This window comes from Phalacrocorax aristotelis, unplaced genomic scaffold (genome assembly GCF_949628215.1).
Source record: "Phalacrocorax aristotelis unplaced genomic scaffold, bGulAri2.1 scaffold_79, whole genome shotgun sequence".
In the NCBI taxonomy this organism is placed as follows: Eukaryota; Metazoa; Chordata; class Aves; order Suliformes; family Phalacrocoracidae; genus Phalacrocorax; species Phalacrocorax aristotelis.
In genome coordinates, this window is record NW_027441206.1 from 391,092 (window position 1) to 407,976 (window position 16,885).

General features: G+C 49.9%; 1 long non-coding RNA gene across 3 annotated transcripts; it reads left to right on the top strand.

Annotated features, from left to right (window-relative positions):
- Positions 1-2,082: 2,082 nt before the first annotated feature.
- Positions 2,083-11,115, top strand: LOC142051077 (uncharacterized). Of its 3 annotated transcripts, XR_012658294.1 has the most exons (4): positions 2,083-2,775; positions 2,866-2,969; positions 8,824-10,578; positions 10,779-11,115. It is a non-coding gene; the product is annotated as an uncharacterized LOC142051077 (long non-coding RNA). The 3 variants fall into 3 exon arrangements; XR_012658293.1 differs by having other exon boundaries at positions 2,083-2,969; XR_012658295.1 differs by having other exon boundaries at positions 2,083-2,969; positions 8,824-10,572.
- The last annotated feature ends 5,770 nt before the right edge of the window (positions 11,116-16,885 follow it).

Consider the following 16,885-nt stretch of genomic DNA (forward strand, 5'->3'; position numbering starts at 1 on the left):
GCGCGGGGGCTGGAGGAGCCCCAGGTGCGGGCGGTGGGGCTGATGGTGCCGGCTCCTCCCTGGAAAAGGGGTGGTGCCCTGCTCCGGGGGGCCAGTGTGAGCCGAGGGCGGAGCGGAGCGGAGCTGTGGCCGAGCGTCAGCGGGCTGCGACTGTAGCGAGGGAGAAGGTGAGCGGGGGCTGGGGGGTGGGCCGCTGGGTCCCGGGTAAAGCCCCGAGGAGGGCTGCGGCGGGGCAGCGCCGGGTCGGAGCGGAGCTGTGGGGAGAGCGAGGCTGTGGTGAGGGCTCGGTGGGGGTTCCGGGTGCATCGGCGGGAGGGACGGTGCCCCGCAGGGTCAGAGAGCGGGAGGGCGGGCTCGCGGCATTCCGGGAGCTGTGGTGGTGCGCCTGGCGGCTGGCCGTGCGGCCGTGTTGTGTCGCAGAGCATGCCGGGAGCTGTGGTGGTGCGGCTGTGGGCTGGCCGGGCGGCCGTGTTGTGTCGCAGAGCATGCCGGGAGCTGCAGTCCTTGTGGCGCGCGGCTGCGGTGCGGCCGTGTTGTGCCGCAGAGCATGCCGGGAGGTGTAGTCCTTGCGGCGCGCGGCTGCCGGGCGGCCGTGTTGTGGCGCAGAGCATGCCGGGAGGTGTAGTCCTTGCGGCGCGCGGCTGCCGGGCGGCCGTGTTGTGGCGCAGAGCATGCCGGGAGGTGTAGTCCAGGCGCAGTGGCTGCCGGCGCTGTCACGTGGTTCGCCGGGGCGTGGCGGGAGGCGCGGTCTTCCGGCGCTCGGGTGCCGGGCGGCCGTGCCGCGTACGGTACGCGCGGTGTATTTGGGGTTGGATTCGTGTTGATTTCTGGGGGCTTGCGGGTGCGGCCGCTCCCCGAGAAGCGGTGAGTTCCCCGGGAGCTGACAGAAGGGAAGAGGGAAAGGAGGAGGACGGTGACCTTTTCCCCGTGCCCAGGGCGCAGATGATGGCCGCCTCCCCGGCTCGCCGGAGCTCCCGCTCAGCCTCCCCTTGCCCCCCCCTTGCCCCGTGCGCCTGCCCCCAGCCCCGGCACCTCCCCTGCAGCGTGCCGCGTAGCCCTTGGCCGCCCCCAGGCCCTGTCGTGAAGGCAGCGAGCCGGCCCTCCTCGGTGCAGGGGCCCTTAGCAGTAGCGCGGGGAAGGGGCGCTGTGTCCAGAAGCCCCTGCGCAAGGAGAGGCTTTGGCCAGGGTCGATCGACGGTAATGACGGTCGCTGTTTCTTCTTTCCCTCTCCCAGAGACCGTGCTGAGGACGTGGTTGTCTGTCCTTCCCCCGGGGATGCCGTTGACTGCGGCCGTCTCAGGCTCGCGTGGCTTCTCTCTGCCCGGCCTCGCCGTCCTTGCAGCGCAGGGCCGAAAAGGGATAGACAAAGCCCTTCCCGGCTGTGGAGAGGAGCTGCCTCGGCTGAAGCTGGAGACGCCAACGAAAGGTAAAGCAGAAGAAACTGAAGGCGCTCTGGCTGCCAGCTGCTTTCCTGCTGCAGGCAAGAGAGAGCCTGTCCCTGCAGGTGAGGGAGGAAGGATCCCCCTTCATAGCCCGCAGCGGGCCAGGCCACCAACGTGCACCGCAGGGTCTGTACGCGTAACCCGCAGTTCGGTACGGGCGTGTAGTGCACGAGCGAGCTAGGCTACGTGCCGAGGAAGCCTCATCTCGTAAGAGCTGTAAGACACCCCCGTGTTCTCTTCAGGTGGAGGTCGGCCTAGAGTCTGGAGCTGCAGAAGAGGCAGGGAGGAGAGGAGGGGAAAGAAGCATGTGAACGGCTAAATTGTGCCAGCAGCGCTGAGAGCGAGAGTCGCGGTGAGTCCTGGGCCAGTGGGGCCCCGTTGCCTCTCTTGTGCGTCCTGGGCCCTCCCTGTCTCTCCCCCGGCCCCCTCTCTTTCCTTACCTGCTGCAAAATTATTTTTTTTTTGCACCCCCCCCGCACCTTCTTTCTCCATCTCGCTCTGAGTGGCTCCCTGCCTCCCCGTCTTTTCAGTCCTCCCTCTCTCTTTCCTGTAGCCTGTGGCTACTTTTCCTTTCTCTGCCTCTCTCTGCCTGCAGTGGATTCCCCCTCAGTGCAGGGGCCCTTGGCAGTAGCGCGGGGAAGGAGCGGTGTGTCCAGAAGCCCCTGCGGAAGGAGAGGCTTTGGTCTGGGTCGATCTGCGGTAATAACGGTTGCTGTTTCCTCTTTCCCTCTCCCAGAGGCTGTGCTCAGGATGGGGTTGTCTGTCCTTCCTGTTCGTCTCTTCCTCTCTCTATTCCTTTGCACTGGTCCCTCTCCCTATTGTTTATTGTTTTGCTTCTCTGAACCTTTTTTTTATTCCCAGCATTTTCCCGTGACAGGAGCGGCGAAGAAGGGAGCGGAGTATCGGGGTATCTGTGGAGAGAGCATCGGGTGTTCTCCTGTCTTTGCGGGGCTGACCCTGAGGAAGCGTGGCACGTGGGTCGATAGCATGAATATATATATTTTGTGGGTGCACAAATCCTTTTCAGAGTGTCAGAGGGTAAGGGTTTTGTTCTGTTCAGCGTAAACATTGTTCTGTTTGGTGTATTTGTCGAAGACGAGAGTTTAGTGGGGGAGGAAGTCAGCTCTCTAGCTGGTTTGAGGTGGGCTATACGTGTTTGTCGGTCATCTCTCTCCTGCCAGATGTTTTGAACTAGTTGTATCTGGTTTTCCTAGGGAGTCACAAAGGGGTTTGGGGCTCCCCGGTGGCGGGTGCTGTGGCCAAAAGAGAAAGCAGGGTCACAGAGTGCTTCATTTACGGGGCTGGCCTCGGACATCTCCTGCACAAACTTCTGGTATGTAGTGATCGGGATTCGATTTCCTGAAGAAGGAGAGGATGATGGAGCTCATTATAAGAGCATAATCATTTTCTCTTCCTTTGGCAGTACGGGCACCCGAGGGCCAGCCTGCTTTTGAGGAACAGCATGAGGATGTCGGTGTCGACGCTCAGCAGTGGAAGGAAGCTTCTTTTGGAGGCCAAGAAGATGAAGTAGAGTGCGTATTTGTTGTGTTTGATTTTCATTGCGGGGATGGGGAGGGGTGGGACATGGAAAACGCGGTCCCGGGCAGGGGAGGTGTCTATGATGTGGGAGGCCGTGAGAGAGATCATGGACGCTGCTGGACAGGCGTTAGAACCCGTTGCTCAGGTTGGACGGACCCGGCAGAACCACCGCACCATCTTAAGTAATGCCTGCTCACGTACTGAGATTTTAGTAGTTGCCCCCGCATCAGCTTTGGCTTTTCCTCGTCGAGCTTGTGTTTTGGCAAGAAGCGTCTTTCGTTAAGCATTTGGGTCTAAGGGGTGTCCGTGAGGCTACGTGGTGCCCATCCCCATGAGATTTTGTGACCATCAAGTGATATTCAGCATCCATCTTATGCCCGTCTCCTGTAACTACTCTGCAGTTTTCGCTTAAGGCTTGATAGCGCAGCGTTAGCTGAGGGCGGCATTTACCCCGCTGGCCCCTCCACGCCGATGGCGTTTCCCCTGCCGGCCGCTGTCCGTTCCCTGTAACTGTGACTCTTGTCCCGGCAGAACCTTTGCCAAAGCCACCTTTGTGCTCCGCAGCAGTCTGTTTTCTGTCTCGAGTATGTTTCTTTTCGGTATCCGATACCCCAGAGCTGTGTACCGTTGGCTCAGGTCTCTCCTTGAGCTTCTGCGAGAAGAGAGAGCCTTCATCTGTTTTTATCCATGTGTCTCCTGGGGTGTTTTTTTGTTGTCCTTTACAATTTAGTTTTGCCCCAGCTACTGAGGTGTTAATTTAGCTGCTTCATACGGTTCCCGATACGCTTGTGTATTTCCACGTTTCTTTTCATGTTTTTTGTCCTTTGAGACTGATCCAGTTCTGTTAAGGGACTGAGCGAGAGAGAGCGTTGAGGTGACTCCGAATGGTTGATGGTTTTACAGTAAATGATTGACTTTATAACCAGAGATATTTTTTTGAGAAGGGGTTCTTAAAAAATTTCATTCTGCTTTGCCATTCCGCTGGCGTAGATGAGCCCCAGCCTTTTTTCGGGAGGCTCATTCTGCTCCTGGGCTTCTCTGGTACTGTTCCTTGAGTTGGTTGCAGGTTTTGAGCTGTCTAAGATCTTTGGGTAGGTGTGTTTTGACATTCAGAGATGGGGAGGTTTCTGGCTGAGGTAAGAGATTAAGGAGCAGTCAAAGTTGAGCAGCAGATATATATTAGAAAGTACACTTGTACGAGCTTTTGTTTTCCCTTGGGTCAGTAAGTTTGTGTTGGGTGTTCAGGGGTAGCAAGATGGTCTGATAGATTGTTTTGGATTATTTGGTTTTGTGGGGGTGTTATGGTTTTGTCTGGGTTTTTTTGTTTGTGGTTTGTTGTTCTTTTGTGTGTGTGGTAGGTTTTTTTGTTTGGTTGTTTTGTTTTCCCGGAATTTTATGACTTGACCAAAGGTAGAAGCTTATATTTTTTCCACCGGTTTTGCCTGTGTGTTGTGCAAGTTGTTGACGTTATCTCTCAATAGGACTGACGGTGAGATGCTGCGGTAGGGGTTAGGGTGAGCGTGTTGTACGTGTCTGTATATGGAGCTCTAGCCTTCCTTCAGAAAGCAGCAGGGGCGTAATGCATAGTGTGTGTTGGGTTACGGAACTGCTCGTCGCCTTTCCCGATTGCCCGCAGAGTACCACGTTGTCCCGAGAACCTCTGCAGCTTGCGGCAGGTCCCTCGTAGATTATAAGCATCAGGGCTTCCGTTATTTTGTGGGCCTGTAGAGAGCACAGAGTCTGCGGGAAGCCGGAAGGTGGGAGGTGCTCGCAGAACGCGGGGCAGAGGTGGGAAGGGCGGCTCCCGAGGAGCGGCTGACAGAGGGGCTTTAGGGGTGCAAATACAGGGCAGGAGCTGTCGGGAAGGAGTGAGGTTCCTTCCCTAACAGTTCAGGAGGAGAGGAGGGGTTTTTGAAGTCTTGGTACCGGGGGATGGTTGGGAAAGGGGTGTTTAAGTGTTAGCTAATGGCCGCGTTCTGTGTGCAAGCAGCCTCCGGTAGCCCAGTCTCCTTCCCCGTATGTGTCAGCGCGGCCACTCGAGCGTGCTGTCTGCCGAGAGGTTCTCCACCCAGCTGTTCATGGAGTCGCTCAGGAGTGAGTTACCTACAAAAGGAGTGTGTGTCACTACACCAGCCATGCCCGTTTGCTTCCCGTATTGCTTTTGGCATTTGCCCTATCGGTGTCCGCCTGTGCTTGAGTCATCTGACACGAACTGTAATTTTTGTGTGTTGCGTGGTTTGACTTTTTCTTGCAGCTCAAGTAATAGGTCTAGGGTTAAGCAGGACAATTGAGTGAGGCGTGACAGCAAAGGCGAGCAGATGGCGTCGTGTGCTGTGACGGGGCAGGCTGTGAGGTCACTCGTCTGGGATTTCTGCCTTTGGGGTCTCTGTGTTGCCGAACAAGTCAGTCAAAAGGATTTGTTTGTTTTGCGTGGTGAGCTCTTGCTTTTGGAAAGCAGTGTCTAATATCTGTGTGCCTCTCCGTATTTCCCCAGAAGTGGGCCCAGCATTGAAGGTGACGGTTCCCCAGCCATCGGGGACGGACCGAGTACGTGAGCAGGCACCTGACGTGGCCACTGACCCGGGAGGCACGGATCGGGAGGTGAGGGAACCGTGTTGGCATGGCAGGGGAAAGGATGAGTCTGGAATGTGGCTGTTGGTGGAGATGCATGGCAGGGAGCCGGACACGGGAGGGAGGGGGCGAACAGAGCATCGTGAGAAGGTAGGTCAGCACGTGACAACGGAGGGGTCGTGCAGTGCGAGCACCTATGTGACTAGTTAATGAAGGGACTCACAAAACTATATGCAAAGCGGGATGTCTGCCCCGAGCTCATCGGGCAAGGTGAGCGATGAACAGGAAACCGTAGCAGCTGTTATTTTTGAGGTGTGGAATTGTTTGTGAGCGGGCGGCCGCTTCCAGGCGCAGCGGTCACCTTGTCTCTCTGGTTCTGTAGGCACCGTAGGTGGCGGCGGCCACGACATCCAGCCTCATTAGAGCGTGGGGGAGCGGAAGTTCACGGCGCTTCCGAGGAGGCTGTTGTTGCGGAAGTGGCCGGCGTTGAGTGGTGTGACACTGAGTGATGGCACCGCACATTTGGAGATGAAGAGTATCCGTGTGACCACAGCCCCATCCTACATAGCCTGTGTGGCCTTCTTAAAGGATGGCTTTTGAGCCCCCGGATTTGGAAGGGAAGCTGAGGGGCCGATGCTGTCTTTGTGCAGGTGGCCGGTCGGTTGGGGGAAGTGCAGGTAGGGCAGGCAAGGGTTGTAAAATCAGTGGAGGGTACCGTTCAGAGACCGGACATGTTTGGGCCGAGGGAGGTTGTGGTGTCCTTTCTGCAAAACAGAAGCATCTGCCAGGCAGGGGAGTTCCTGCCTGTGCTTGTGCTGTTGTGTGGATTTTGTAGTCTGTTCCTTACTGTACTTGGGTCTCGATGTGTCTGTTGTTCTCCGTGCTGAGCAGGCACCTAGGTAGCAATATTGAGGGTTTTGCAAGCCCTGGCTCATCGGCATAATGGTAACCGAGAGCTTCCTTTCTCGCATTTTAAGTCTACTGCATAGATTTGTCTTGTGTCTGAAATATTAGACCTTTATAGAAGGTCATCTTTTTGCGGCGGTGATTAAGGCGGCCTCAGTACTGCTGCTGAAGAGCAGTCTGAATACGCAGGGCCCTTTTCTGGGACCTGTTCCCTGCACCTGTACGTTCTGAGGTCTTTAAGAGTGGCTTGTCGCTCGTGCATCGTCCTAGTTGTGGGTATATGGTTTCATCGCAGGTGATGATGGTACGTGACTTCTCTGCGGATGCTATAGCTTCTTCCTCGCTGCCGTATAGATCTTCTCGCCCGGTGGCATCTCTGGGCCGGAAGTCCGTCGTCTCGGTGAGAGTTTTCTTAGGTGCCTCGATCGCGTCGCTTGTAGTATTTGTGAGCGGTGTCGGTCCGTGCACGTTGATGCCTGTGTCAGAGCTGCTCCGCCTGGGGGTGTAGCAATGGTAGAGCGGGGGAAAGAATAGCAATAAGAGTATATGGTTAATGTTAATATGCATAGACTGTTCTGGCAACGCCTGTACAACCCTCGTCGGAGCGAGTGGCCGTTGGCAGCGGGCGAGGACGGTAATTTCCGGGGCGTTTTGTGGGTGCCGAGGGGATGACCGTAGCTGCCTGGGAGAGGCAGCTAGAGTGCTAGCTGAGCAGAGGGCACCTCTCAGCTGTTCAAGCTTGTACGTGTGTGGGGCTTAGCATTTGATTGAAGGTATTTCCTTTAATGGCATGCAGTAGTTGGGCTCTAGATGGTATTCCTATGTGGAAGCAAGACCTGTGGAATGGTTAAGCTGTTGCTGTGCGTCCAGGTGACTTGTTCTATCATGCTGTTCTTGCAGAGGATGAAGATGGAGCTGTGCAGGGTGATGGAGCAGAGCTGAGTAGAGCACACTAAGGCGGCGGGTCCGTGTGCGGGATTAAAGGGAAGATGCGACCGAAGGCTATTTGAGGAGCATTTCAGGCGAGCTGGGTCGCAGTGAGGGGGCGCATGGGGCTGGTGACTTTGTTCTCTTTGCTCTCAGGAGCACAGCGCTATCCCTAGGGGCTGGCAAGGTTCTAATTGTGGGGCCGGCGCCCATCGGGTGCTTCTTTTTGCGTTACAGTTTAAAGCGTGGATCGCTCTGATGTTTGAGGAGTTTCTGGGCAGTTGTCGTCTGCGGCGTCGTTCCCAGATGCGTGAACAGCTCTGCTCTGTCGCTGTCTGTTTTCAGGGAGCGTGATTTCTTTCCTGCATCCTTACATTCTTAGGTCTTGTAGCTGGGCTTCTTGTGCCTCCTCCCTCTCAGTTTTGAGAGGAACTTCTTGTCACGGGCCCTGACGCTCTTCTAATCTTTTTGGATCGCGTTAGGGCCTCCTTGCGTCACTGTCAGGGTTCTGCAGGTCTTGTTGCTGGACGAGCTCTTCCGTCCAGTTGTCTCTGTGTTTGCCGAGAGCGTTCTCTCGTCTCGGAGGCGCGCAGTTTGTAGTGTTTCTCATAGCATTGGTGTGTGCGTTTGAGTTTGTCTCGGACCGCCTTGTTGGCCGTGTAGAGTCGGGTAGGTGGCACAGCGATGAGAGGTTAGGGTTCATCTGTTGCTGTGCCAAGGCTGTTGGGGGAAAAGGTCGTACCGTCATCTCAGATTGAGTGGCCCTCCTCAGCGGGCGAGGACCGTTTTGTGGGCTCGGAGGCCGTGACCGTGGCTATCTGGGAGAGGCAGCTAGAGTTCAGCTGAGCAGATTACCTCTGCAGGGTGTTCAAGCTTGTACGTGCGTAGGGCTTCATGTTTGATGTCATATGTTTGTTTTTAATGGCAGGTTATAGTCGGTCTTCAGGAACCGTTAAGGTACTGCTGTGCAACCAGGCGACTTGTTTGGTATTGGTTTTGGAGATGCTGAGGGACGAGTCGTGCAGGGCGACGGAGGGGAACTGAGGGGACCGATGTAAGCGGGTGAGTCGGTGCGTGGTGTATATAGAGGGAAGATGTGACCGATGGCTCTATGACTCCGTTGCTCCTTGCGTTTGTCTTTTGTTTTGGTTTTGAAGTAGCGTAGCAATGAGCAAAGGAGGCAAGTCGAGCAAGGCGAGTGGTGATTGGTGGGCTGAAGTAGCAGCTCTTCTGAGGTGTTGTGTTGCTGGGGAAGTTATAAGCAACGCGCGTTGTTCGGGTGTTACGGACGGCGGGCGAGGTGCCGTGTTCAGCTGCAAGTGACGTAGGCCGGGTGGGAGGCTGTCGAGGGAAAGGGGTGCAAGACGGGGATTGGTGCGGGCAGGCTGTGGCATCGGGCAGCATCTCAGGAGGTGCCTTTTCGCTTGGCTTTTTGCAGGTGCCGCTGGCAGGCTCGGAGCGGTGCTGCCGCATGCCTATGAGAGGTCTGAGAAGGTGGGGCAGTGGCCAGCATCTAAGACCAGAGAATGCTGTGGTCCGTCGTCGAGCTCTTCAGTTTTGTAGGTAACACGTGGGCCGTCTTTGGAACGGCGTATGAGCATTAGAAGTGAGCTGGGTAGTAATGAGGAAGTCATGGGGCGGTGATTTCTCACGAGCGTAACGGTAGTTTACTGTGTGTTCATACATTTGGTGCCACAAGCGATGACGGAAGCGGGGTGTGATGCTGGAATCTGTGCAGAGCAGGTGAGCCGATGGGCATGTTCGTTTTGATGAGGGGGGTGCTCTGGTAGAGATCTGTGTTGACCTGTGTGATACTTATTGCTGGCCCTGGTGTTTTTTGGGTTTTTTTTTTGTTTTTTTTTTTATTTTTTTTTCCACGTGATGAAGAGGCACCTGGCCACTGCGAGAATATCCTGGTTAGCTGGTGTGTTTCTTGTTGTGAAAGGATTCATAATCTGGCCCATCTGAAAGCCCCGCAGTGTGACTTTTGTTAGGAAGAGATTTTATAAAATTGAGATATTTCTTATTCAGTGAGGTTGCATTCTATGAACTTGCCATCAGAGTGCATCTTAGAGACAGTGTCTTTGTCAGCAGAACTCATCAGCACAAGACTTGCAAAGTATTGCTTTTTTTTTTTAAGATAAAAAAATCAATGGTCCTTGCGGAGATCCAAGCACAGCACATACTCCAGATGTTGATGGCATTGGTAGTGCTTGGGTTCCCAGTTGTAACAGTCGAGATACCATAAAAATACGGTTCCCCTGTATGCTTCGGTACAGCCGAACGCATTAGCAGGTCTGCCGGTCCTTCTTGGTAGCCCCGTGTATTGCAACACTGGGGATTTGATTTGCGTGTTTTTTTTGTTGTGGTATTTTTTTTCCCCAAAAAAAGTAAAACCGTATCGGGGATCTCTTCACGCACCGATTCTTCTGTCATAAATGAAAGTTTAAAAAAAGCTAACAGTGTCTGATTTACGACGTGACTTGCGCTGTTTCAGCTGTAACTGCCAAGCAGATGTAGGGTACGATTTGTTAGGTGTACTTAAGCGCAGGTAGGTATTTGTTGTGAATATTTAATGAGGGGCGACTGAATGTTGGGGGGCGGGGGGGTTTCCTGCCGGTATTTTGAGGGAGCGCTCTTAAGTATTTTATTTCAGTCTCGCTTTCGACGCGCGTTTCCCTGGCAGTTCAGCAGCACCTCTTGGGCGGGGCAGCTGGGCGGACGTCCCTCCCGACTCCGTAACACGCCAAAACCCCCCAGTCACGTTGCTGCTGTGTATTTTGGAGATAGATAATCTTATGGCGGGCGTGAACGGCTGTGCGAGTTAAATGAACGCAGAAGGAAAATGGAAAGCTTTTATAGCCTAGACGCTCATATTGGATGTGCGTAAACACGCGCCCGCCTTCTCAGCACAAAGTGAATTACTGAGACTTATTCTTAATTTTTTACGTTACTCTTTCAAGTTTGACGCTTCACTTCAGGCTTCGTGGAGCCAGGCAGCAAGACGTGCGGCGGCAGGGCGAGGGCTGTAGCTGCTGCGGTGGATCTGTAAGCGGAGGTTCCGGTACAACTTTGCCCCGCAGCCTCACGGGGTTATCTCCCCGCAGCGGTGCCGTAAGGAAGGGATGAGACGTTTTCCAGCACCAGCCAGAGCGTTCAGTGTTACACGAAGAATCTGTTCAAAATGGTATCGGTTAGTCTTAATACTGTTTTCAAGTGTTCCAATCACTCTAGCTTTTAAAGGATGTGTTGTGTTTTGAGATGACCTGTTTGCCTAGGATCTTGCTGCGGCTCAATTTCCTTCCTATCCCTTAGGCTGACTGAGCTCCTCCGTTTTCTTCTGTGCTATTTTATTAACGTGCTGAAATATAGTTTGGGATTTCTGTTTTTCAGATGTCTTCTAAGTGTCTCGTGATGCTCAAGAGATGCCCCCCGGCCCGGGTTTGCCTGCTGGTCGTTAAGCGTGGTGAAGGTAAGGGGCCATCCCTCTGCCTGGAGGCTCCCGGCTCTGTCTCCAGCAGGTGCCCCGCAGGTGCGGCCGCAAGGGCTGCCTGGAGGGGAGAGTCGGGGCCCCCAGGGACCGGGGCTGTTTGTTGCCCCAGGGAGCCCGTCCCAGAGCGGTAACAGAGTGGGAGCATGGCCGAGCAGAGCCTGAGAGAGATGTGACACTGTCCTCTGGCACGCTCCCGCTCCGCTGTGGGGTGGCCGCCAGCCTGCGGACAGGGGCTGGGGGGGCTGCCCCACCTTTTAGATATTAGCAGAGCTCCCCTTTTTTGGGGGGGTGGGTGGGGTGGGTGTGTGTACCTTTGTAAATGACACTATTAATGAGCTGCAGGTTGGAGCAGATTCCCTTGTTTAGTGCCCTTCTTGGGGTTGAATCACAGATTCTTAGGTTGGAAGGGACCTCAGGGATCACCTAGTCCAACCTTATGTCATAAATTGAGACCACAATGGATCATAATCCAATTAGAATTTTATTAATTGTAGCAAGTAGAATATGAGCAAATACAGCGCTGGACGGCAGGGGCGTCTGTGCTCCGCCAACTGCCGTACTGAGCAGTTCAAACAGTCTCTCTTTATACATCTTTACTTCCATGTTCAATGAGATAGTGGAGGTACTTTTCGCATGCTTCAGTTGTTGTTAGGGGGTCGTTTCCTGCTTCCTGGTGATATGGGGTTGCTTGTCTTATCTCTGTCGATAAGTTTGGTTATCTTGCATAAGCACGCCTGGGAGGTATTCTTCGCATGCTTTACATTGAGCTTTAACATAAGTCTTAATAAACAATACCTTAGTTCAGTTTCTCACAATCCCCCCTTTTTCTTTTTATCCTATTATTGTTTATTAGACACTACTTTCATTTTCGGCACTGCAGGCAAATCTTCTTCCACAATTCCGACATTTATCATAACACTCACAAGGTAATATCTCACAATTACAATCATAGTTCTTATGTGGCATAATGCATTCACAACAATCGTCATCTTCATTAATAGATACACTCTTATATTTTGCTTCAGACCTTGTAGTCAAAATAAGCAATTTAGCTGGGTCAAACCGTTCTTTAATAAAATGTAAAATACAGCGTAATATACAAGGTCTAAATATAAGTCCCAGAATCAACATAATAAGCGGTCCTGCTAAAGCAGACAACAAAGTGGTTAGCTAAGGTGAAACATTAAACCAGCTTTCATACCATAACTTGCCCGCTTCACGATCTTTTTTACGTTGTTCTAACCTTTTCCGGAGTTCAGACATGGTGTCTTGGATTACTCCCGTATGGTCAGCAAATGAACAACATTCTTCATTGAGAGCTACGCATAACCTTCCTTCCTTTAAGAACAATAGGTCTAATCCTCTCCTATTTTGCAGCACCACTTCTGATAAAGATTTTACTGAAGTGGCTAAATTTTGAATAGATTGCTCTATTTTTGCTAAATCCTCATCTACAGCCATCTGCAAATTTTGCAACTCCTGACCTTTTACCAGGGAGGCTATGCCTGTACTTGCTCCAACTCCACCCGCTATCAGCAGTGTAGCTAGGGTTACTGCCGTAATTGGCTCTCGTTTTTGTCTATTCAGGTTTCCTTCAAAGTGGCGTAGCACCTCCTCAGAGGTGTGATAGATTAGGCGAGGAACAATAATCACCTGTATGCAAAACTGAGATTCATTAAACACATTCAAGGATAGGCAAGGCGTTATTCCGATGTCTGAACAAACCCATTTAGCTCCTGGTGTCGGGATAGCCCATTTGTCCTTTTTATTTTTGTGTTTCTCTATATTGGTGTTAGTGACTATTCGGCTGCACAAAGGCTGATACTTTTCGGGCACTGTGCCTATACATTTTCCCTGACCCGTTACTAATTGAATAGTAATTCCTTGCGTATGATTCTTCTGGTCATCCCATTGACATTTTTGTGGGTTTAAACCATTAGACCATCGAATCATACCTGGTTTTCCAACTGCCTCAAAATATGGTGGTCTAATATTATAACATAACCAGCATTTTTCAGTTAAATTTGGTTTGCTTTCATTAAGGGCACGATAAGAGGCTTGCATTAGATTCCATAAGGGGTCCTTGGGTTCTGACAACTCTAGATCTCTGGATAAAGAGAATTCAGTCACAGCATCATTAGTTGTTTTCGAAGGAGAGCCTGAGGAAGGGGTTATGACAATTACGGGGGCCATCTTTTCTTCAGAGGAAGTGAGCGGATTCAGGACCAGATTTGGTCCTATTGGCAAAGGATCGTGGGGCATCGGTTTCTTCATAATTTGAAAAATACCCCCTCTATCTACACCTTGTTCGTAATATCTAATTCTCCAAAATTTTCCTACAAGCCAGAAGTCCTGACTAGGATCTTTTATGGTTATATTAATGCCTGTACATCTAATATCTTTATGATTACATGTATCATTATAGTAACTATCTGTGTAGCTCCAATTTCTCTTTTGACATATTTGTGGTGACCATTTGATTTCTAGATTTTGATCTCCAGATGCAGACCATTCAGAGGCCCATGTTTCGCATCCCCAGTATGCACAATAATAATGGTCTGGACGATTACAGTATGATTTACCAGGGTTCGATGCTGGGCATATATAAATTGGCTTGCAATTCTTATCCATTTCTCCATCGATTAAGTAACGCAAACTTATATTGAAACTAACTGTTCCTCCCTCCATAATTTGTGCTTGGATTGGCTTATTTGGATATTGTATGTTTGTTATTGTCCAATTCATGGGTTTATGAGGGTTTCCTTTTCCATTTGTTTGGGCTATTATCGATAATAAAACTAACGATATACCAGGAAAAAGGGTGTCTGTCAATTTTTCCAATTTAAGTACACTTTTACCAGTCTTGGGGAAGTTCGACCATAGCTGCTCTTGCGCCTCATTGTTCTGGTTCTTTTCTCCACAGTTTGTTCCTCCTCTGCCTCGCCCGTCGACTCGGTTGCTTCGAGCCACGGGGTGTACCATCTTCTTGGCAGCAAGGGAAATCTTCAGGAGAACAGCTGTTTCAGGCTTTCTGCCTGTTTATATAGGCCTCCCACTTTGCAGCTTTAACTAATGAGACTAAGCAAGACACAGCTAGTACTTCCCTTCTGCACTTTGTAGCCAAAATTTCAACCACAAAGGGGATTGATTCGTTGGAATGGTAACAATAATACTAAGGGTTTATTCCTTTGGCAAAACTTTCCACCATTCATGGGATCCTCGAATAATTTCTTGTTCCGACTCTAATTGTTTTTAATTTCCACTCAGTGAGAGTTCTTTGGATTTTCCAACACTGTGTGTAAACTCCTGTCGGAGGGTATCCATATTCACAGTGTGTCCACCATTTATCCTGGCATACCTTACACTTGCAACGAGCAAATGGATAACAATCGCAGTTCAAATGATTGCATCTAATTTGTATATCTAAAGTGCTTATTAGCTTTTCCTCTATATTTAATATTGTGTTACTACATAAGTTTAGCAATTTCCTTCAACACACTTCGTACGCTTCCATATATAATAGATTAAAAAAGATAATTATAGCAAATATAAACAGCAATATACACTTTATACCAAAAGGTAATGCGGCAAAATAATCAACTAAAGTTCTTATCATTACGTTATCTTTTCAGAGTTATCTTGGTGTCACCTGGAGTACTGATTACTTTTCAGTAGGGTCTCGTCACTGGGCCTTTAATGCGACTGGCATGAGTCCATCCACGCTCAGCAGTCCGGACAGCTGTTTCTGTTGTAAGCAAAACAAGATAAGGTCCCTCCCAATTGGGTTTTAGGGTTTCTTCTTTCCACGTTTTAACCAATATCCAGTCCCCAGGTTTAAAATTGTGAATTTTTAAGTCCAATGGGGGTCGGTGCACAATTAGTCCATGTTCCCAAAGCTTGTTACGATGTTCTGCTAATTGTGAAACATATTCATTAATCACATGATCTCGAATTAAAACATTTGTTTGTGGACTTTCGATTCTATAGGGCATTCCATACACCAGTTCAAACGCTGATATCCCTACATCTGCTCGGGGCCTGGTTCTGAGAATTAATAGTGCCATGGGTAGGCACTTAACCCATGATAATTTGGTTTCTATCATTAATTTAGTCAAAATAGTTTTGATTTCTCCGTTCATCCTTTCAACTTTTCCCGAACTTTGTGGATGCCATGGCGTATGATATTCCCACTTAATACCTAAACTTCTTGTTAGATTTCTAACAATTTTTGACACAAAGTGTGTTCCTCTGTCTGAATCGATTACATCGGGTACTCCATATCGAGATATAATATGTTCAAGTAATACCTTAGTAACTTGGTTAGCAGTTGCTTTAGAGGTAGGAAAAGCCTCAACATAATGTGTTAAATGATCCACCATCACTAATAAATATTTGTAACGCCCTACCCTGGGTAGTTCAGTAAAATCCACTTGTATGTGTGAGAAAGGTCTGTATGCTGGGGAACGTCCTCCAAGAGGTTTTCGTCTCATGTTGTTTCGATTAACCTTTTGACAGGTCTCGCAGGCTGCAGTGACTGCCTTTGCTATGTTATATACGCTTATACAGGCAAACTGTTGATTGAAATGATCAACTAACGCCTGGGTTCCCCAGTGTGTTTTACTGTGTATTTTTGAAAAGATTTCGAGTGCTATGCCCTTCGGCAAGACTTCTCTCCCATCTGGCAATATGTACTTACCATCTTGTTCCTTAGCTCCCATTTGTTCTAGTTTTTCCTTTTCTGCAGACTCAAAACTCAAATTATTACTAACAGGTACTTGCTGCATAGTCAAAATCGTACTATAATTGCCTGCTACTCGTTTTGCTTCTGTATCAGCTGCATTATTTCCTCTAACTTGATAACTCGTGCCTCGCTGGTGTCTCTTTATATGTACAACTGCTATTTTATTTGGTATTTTCAATGCCCCCAGAACTCGCCGAATTAATTCTGGGTGTATCAGTTCTTTTCCCTGTGAGTTAACAAATCCTCTCTCCTCCCATATTTTCCCAAAGGTATGTACTACTCCGAACGCATAGCGTGAGTCTGTATATATAGTTCCATCCTTTCCCTTCAGTGACACTAAGGCTTTCCACAATGCGTACAGCTCACAGGCTTGAGCCGACCAGCTGGCACTCAGGGGGCCCGATTCTATTGTCTTAAATTCTCCTTTATCCAACTTAATGATGGCATACCCTGACAATCGTTTACCTTCCACTATTCGAGATGACCCATCTATAAAAATTATTTCTCCATGTTGTAATTCCTCTTCTTCTAGATCTGGTCGAATTCGTGTTTGTTGTTCAATCGTTTGAAGACAATCGTGTATTAACTCAGTACTTTCCCCTGGGTATAAAAATTCTGCAGGGTTAACCGCTCTGACAGTCCTTAGGGACAGTTTTGGAGATTCTATGAGTATTCCCTCATACTTTAGTAGTCGGCTATCTGTAAGCCATTTTTCTGCTTTTTGTTGAAGCACCCCCCTTATGTTATGAGGCGCATATAGGACAACTTCCCCATTGAAGGTAATACGATTCGTTTCTTCAAGTAATAAGGCAGCAGCAACAACGATTTGTAAACAACTTGGCCAACCCCTGCTCACAGGATCCAACAGCTTTGATAAGTATGCTACTGGTTTCTTTTGTCCCGCCCATTCCTGAGTTAATACTCCGAATGCTGTTCCTTCATATATGTTAACGAATAAATGGAATGGCCGCTTTAGATCTGGGAGGCTTAAAACCGGTGCTTGACTTAACTCCCTTTTGAGGCTGATAAACTGATCTTGATCCTGAGGGGTCCACTTGGGTATTTTGTCTTTAGACAGTTGTTCATACAAGAATTTAACTTTAAAGCTGTAATTCTCTATCCATTGTCTACAATACCCAAATAGCCCTAATGCTTGTCGAATTTGCCTCTTAGTGACAGGCATAGGTAATTCCAGAATTCCCTTAATGCGCTCCGGATCCAATATCTTCTTGCCGTTAAACAAATAATGCCCCAAATATTTCACTT